The sequence below is a fragment of the Cryptomeria japonica genome, chromosome 1 (genome assembly GCF_030272615.1).
Source record: "Cryptomeria japonica chromosome 1, Sugi_1.0, whole genome shotgun sequence".
Classification (NCBI taxonomy): domain Eukaryota; kingdom Viridiplantae; phylum Streptophyta; class Pinopsida; order Cupressales; family Cupressaceae; genus Cryptomeria; species Cryptomeria japonica.
Genome location: NC_081405.1, coordinates 584,065,370 through 584,071,622, shown reverse-complemented (window position 1 = coordinate 584,071,622; position 6,253 = coordinate 584,065,370). Strand labels below are relative to the sequence as shown.

General features: G+C 39.6%; 1 pseudogene; it reads right to left on the bottom strand.

The window, feature by feature from the left end:
* Positions 1 to 410: 410 nt before the first annotated feature.
* LOC131028760 (cytochrome P450 78A4-like) lies at positions 411 to 2,532 on the bottom strand (annotated as a pseudogene).
* Positions 2,533 to 6,253: the final 3,721 nt, after the last annotated feature.

The window sequence follows — 6,253 nt, the reverse complement described above, 5'->3', positions numbered from 1 at the left end:
ACAGAATTGAAGCAAGCCAAAAAGTATTGTATTCAATTCGAAAATCCAACATATTGTAGTCCAAGGGATTCCAAGGGTCACCAACAACTCCTTGAGAATCAAAAAACCAACAGTCATATCAAGTTTATTTACATAATAAAATCTAAAACTATTTAATTTTTCAAAAAACTATATAAAATTTGTCCTAACTTTAACTAGGCATAACTTTCTGCATAGGACTCGAAATTACGAGCCGTTTAACTCGTTGGAAAGGTCTCCAAGAGTTATAGGCGAAATCATGCCTCGGCATGTTCTTTCGCCACTTTCAAGAGCTAAAAATACCCCGAAGACCTTCAAAAATGCCATTTACTAACATATAGAAAAACTAAGAAAATATATAATAATATTTTCAAATTTTCTTGTGATCACTGTTGAAGCCGAGAAAACAGCAGAGCAATGTTTACAAAATTGAATCTTTGAGAGCCGGAACAGCGGCACAAAGATTTTGAAGCGACAAAATGTGCGTCCACCACATATTCACTGTCCTCAGAAATTCACACAACCATTGCACTGTTACGGTAAACAGAGTATTACATATAACCGCAAGACGCGACAAAATGTGCGTCCACCACATATTCGCCGTCCTCAGAAATTCACACAACCATTGCACTGTTACGGTAAACAGAGTATTACATATAACCGCAAGATGCCATATTTAGCCTACATGCAACCAAAACAAGCAGGATAATCAACAAGCAACGGGCATTCATTTCTCAGACTACTTTCAGATCGACCCTCACAACAGGAACATCATGAAGCGGGTGCACCATCTCGCAGGACAGCTTAAGAACCTCAGACAAATCGATTGGATGCAGCTGGTGTGCAACCCAGTGGAAATGGTGCAGCAGTTTGGCCACCCAAAGATGAACAGTAGAAAGACCCAGAGCTTTTCCAGGGCAGACCCGACGACCCGCCCCAAAGGGAGCAAGCCTCAAGTCGTTTCCTCTGACATCCACATTCTCACCGCCCTCGGATTCAAGGAATCTCTCTGGTCGAAACTGGTCCGGGGAATCCCAAATGAGCGGGTCATGTGTAATCGACCACATATTTACCATGGTGGTTGTGCCCTCCGGCACATAGAACTTCCCATCACCAACAGTGGTGTTCCGAGTGGAGAGTCGGGCCCATGATAGGAGTGGACCAGGTGGGTGCATTCGCAGAATCTCCTTCACCACCGCCTGCAGATAAGGAAGTTTACAGATGTCCGAGTCTCTCACGCTTCTACTCTTTCCCACCACGACTTCCAGTTCTTCCTGAACCTTCCTCTGAGCTTCCGGGTTCCTCACCATCTCCGCCATGGTCCACTCTGTCAGTAGTGCCGTCGTGTCTGTCCCACGAAATATCTTTTGCTGCATGCACCCAGCAATCATCAGTGACCACGAATTCTCCACAAAGTCAAGAACAATGAAAACACACAAGAAGAAACAACAAGATACAAGATGCAGTCTTTATCATATCCAGAGATGAAAAAACAACAAGATATAAGATGCAATCCACAAGATACAACAAGATGCAATCTTTATCATACCCAGAGAACAGAGATCATGTCTTCATCGTCCAGCTTGTCTTCTCCATTAAGAGACAACAGAACATCGACAAAATCAGAGTCGGCGGTGTCCTTAGCCTTATCTTTGAGTCGGTGCTGCTGAATGATATTCCTCACAAAGCCTCTCACACGTGGCACGAGGCTGGCGCAACGCGAGTGGATGCGCAGGGGATCCAGGAACCTCAGCCAGGGAAGATGATCGGCCCAGCTAACCGCCCCAAGAAGCTCGAATCCCTCCTCCACCATCTCTCTCAGACTCCTCACTTCCTCGCTATCACCACAGATATCAAACCTCCGACCGAACACGCTCCCCATGATATTGTTCAGCGCCGCCGCTTGCAAATGGCGGTGCAGCCGCACAACGGCGCTCGAAACATACTCCTCGTATATATTCTTCACCATGACAAGCGAGTCTGCTTGTCGCCCTGGTTCGTGGGCGGCGATCCTGCGTTGGGCGAAGAGATGGGCGGCGGAAATCCGGTGGAGCATTCTCCAGTATTCACCTTTGGGTGCAAAGCCAATAGCGCGCCCGAACATGAGCTGCTGAGCGGATTGCTTGAGCGGCCTATCTGAGAAATTAATGGAGCTGAGCAACTCGCGAGCCACCTCAGGATCAGATGTTATAACTGCCGGAGTTGAACCTAAGCTAAAGGCCATCAACTTCTTTGCACCATGAATACTAGCCAACTGAGCGAGCCTTCGATGGGCAAGACCACGGCTCATATCAATGAGGCTTCCGATGATGGGAAAGCCTTTGGGCCAGGAATGGCGGCGCTGCTATTCTTCCTCGCTGCCCATGCACTTCCTTCCGGGCTCAACCATGCAACCATGACGGCACAGGCAGCCTGTTGGTATTTTGGTATGGTTTTGTCATTGATGTCAACACCTACTAAACACCTATCAACTTTCGCACTTTGGAGAATCAGCAACATCCACTCACCGGCAAGCAAGTGATTCATGCACAGTCACCGGTATCTGGTATACTGACAAGATATAATGATCACGGGCACTTGGAATGATATGGAAAATACTTGGTAATGTTGAATACATCGTTTGGACATCTTGTCCTGGAGTTTTGTTTATTGGTATATTCATATTTGCATATTTGCTGTTATCGACAAATAGGTCCAGGGTTACACCGGCAGGTTTATCTTTTCCAGATCAGCATGGCACGCTATGGAGATGATTAATTATTGTTGTAAATGCATTAAGCCGACATGTTCAATCGGTTATTGCATCGGATATAGTATTGTTTGTAAAATATTTTTATTGTAATATCTTGTAGAGCTGACCTACTAAAATTGGTCTTAGGTTATGGTATAAATGTAAGATCTTATTTGTAAGATCAGATGTGGAATGCGAAAAAAGGATTGTGTGAAGGTATATGCGAGAATAAGAAGAGCTATACACGCAGACATCATTTGAAGATTGAAGGAGGGTTTTTGTGAAGACAATCAGAACTACACCAGTACTGAATCTAGCATATGAAGATGCTATTTTGTGCAGTACATTCTTATTGGATTTAACCATCCAACTGTAGTCAGTGTGACTCTCATTTTGTGATTGAGCAGTGAACTCTAGGCGCTTGGCCTTTCTGCATGTGCAGACCCCATTTATGTACACTTACTATCTGCAGTAGTATCATTTGATTGTGGGTAAGGTTTCCCACCGTGGTTTTTTCCCTTATAGGGTTTCCACGTACAAATACTGGTGTTATGTGTTGTGGATGACTTTGTGTTTATGTTTCATGCACTAATCCTTACCGATATAGAAATTAACTATTAAAACTGTCTACCGACATATTGATCTGGTTTACCGGTATTAAGCATTAAGTTAGTTAAGTTGTTTTTGGTTTGAATTTATTAGACAACTGATTCACCCCCCTCTCAGTTGTCTCCGGGACCTAACACAGCCACGAGAATAATTGCGAAGTACAGCGGCCATGCAGAAAACATGTCATCCGTGTTGTGTAGTATGTAGCCACATCCATCCTTCGCGAACAGTGGAATGGCATATAGCCACCACCCTCCTCCGCCACCACAACTCCCACTACGACTCTCCATTGCAGGAAGGAAAATGCAACTTGTAAGTTCAAGCCGAGAAGTACATGTGGATGCAAATATGGCTGAATCAGAGCATTTTATAGAGTTTCCAACTTGAGGACCGATGGACGGGGAGAGAGAAAAGTGGGGCACCCATTGCGAGTGGTGGAGTAACACCGTCCGATCATTATTACTAGTTTTTGGAGCTCCAATAAACAGATTTCTAACCGCTAATTCACATTGGAATCAAAGCAGCGGTTTTCAATCCAATTTGCGGATTCTACCGGGGTAAAAACTAAACGGCACATAAATAGAAAATGGGGTAAAAGCCAGTTAAGTAGAGTTGGAATTTGGGTGACAACACAACGTTGAGAGTTCACAAGGTAAAAAAGTTTTTCGAGGACTAATAAAATTTTGCCTTCCCAGTACGGGCACCGATTTAATTCCTCATATTTGTCCATTGCAACGTTTCGAGAAGTTTTTGGCCGTGCAATCTTCTTTCCTTAAGATACGCAAAGATTGACGATGTCTGATTTCCAAAGAGTTCCAGTATAGTACAAAAGTTTACGGTTGATTTTAGTTGTTGAAGAGTCGGAAAGCACACCCTTCAAGGTTAAAGTGCAAAATTTATGCTATTTTCATAACAAGGACTAGAAAAAGGTTATATGGACAAAATTCATATAGGAAGGATAGGAAAAATAAGATGCTTCAAACAAATGTAAATATAATACCAATCAAGAATAAGAATAATAAAAAATAATGTTACCATTATAATATGATGCAATAGTTTCACTAAGGTTCATATATCATGATATAGGACAAGGTAATGCACTATCAATGAAGGATACAATAGAAACATACGAACTATCGTCAAGGTGTGATATATCATCATACAAGGTAAGACTACATGAAATATTATTAGTTCTTGTCGATCGGCAAGTTACAAATGCATTCACTCAGAATATAATATGTTTTTTAAAGTGAGCAATCATATTAAATGATTTAATTTTTTTTTTAACATTTCTATAATTTGAATTTAAAAACATATTTTATATAATTCAAATATTATTATTTATGTGCTATTTTATTGGCTCTTGAAGTGATGTAATTGATTTTTATCTATTTAGATTTAGAAAAAATAATCAATCTACTGTACTATATTCATTGCATTTATTAGGTACTCTGTTATCATTCAATGCATAGTTAATTTTTGTCCATCGTTGCTTCGGTTCATTTTCAATGATCTCGGGCACTGTTGGTACGAGTCTTGTGAATTCTTAATTTTAATTTCTATTAGCTTACTATACATATGTAAATTTGCATTTTGTGTTCTTAAATTGTTGTCCCTTTTGTAGCTTGTCTATTTGGACGTGTTAAGGATTTGGTTGTTTAGCATTTTTAGGGTTTGTGGTCTTCTGCAAACACAACCAATAGAACCATAGATACCTTTATTTCAGTATGGAAGAGGTATGTTTAAAAAACCCTAATATTTTGTCAAAAATCTATACAATCCTTTGGAACCTTTGTTCTTGCCAAAAGTGTTAATTGTTTTTAGCTTTTTCTTATCAAGGACTAAATCCTCTAAAATTTCTGCATTGTTGCTCAAATTTTTTAGGTTTTCTCCTCAGAAGATTACATTCCATTTCAAAAAAACTTTCCTTTTCCCAGCGGCGACACAAAATCCACAAAAGCCTTCTTTTCCTTGCTGAGAGCAAGACAAAATCTTCAAAATCCTTTGGTTTCTTCCAAAAAATCAGCAAAAAAAAAATAGTAAAATTCCTCCATTTTCTTATCAAAAGCAACACAAGATCTCAAAGCCATTTTTTCAAACTCAATATTTTCAAATCTCTATAACGGTTCAAATTGCTACTTATTGTTGGATAGTCTCATTCTTGCTCACAAACATGAACTTACTCTCCAAAACAACAAAAAGAAACAAAATCCTTCTTTTTGAGAACTAAAACAAGGAAAATGCTTCTTTATCTACAAAAACAAGCAAAATCCTTCGTTCTTTACATATTGACCAAAACATGCACAATCCTTCGATTTTTTTGAAATCCATAGCAATCAAAAGCCTTTGTTTTCTTTTTGCCTATAGTTAAAATCCTTTGTTTCTTCCACCAACGAAAGACAAAGCTTTTCTATCCATGCTTTAAAACACAAAAAGAAATCTAAATTTTTTCCTCAAACCCTTTATCTTTCTAAAAAACTCCCTAGTCGCTAAGTTTGAAGAGCAACTAAAATCTGTCTCGAAGGAGGTGGACAAATCTCAAGAAAAAATGAATTTGTTTATTGATGAGGTATATTTGGTTCTTGGTGCTTGTAAGTGATTATTTTAACGTTGTCTTCTTTTTATTTTTAATTAAATTTGAATAGCTGTCATTGTAATTTTGTCTCAAATTGACAATGGAATTTATTTTTCAAGACGTATTGAGGGTTCAATGGATGTTGCTAATTTATTTAAACCAATGCTTGCTCAAGGCCAACAGAGGTGTATGGAGCAACTACATTGGAATAGTACGAAAAATACATGGAGAAAGATGTTGCATTCAAGCGCGAGTTCCACCGGGTTGGTCCTTGATTCAGTTTATTGATACTTTTATTTTGTGATATGTATTATTGTAGG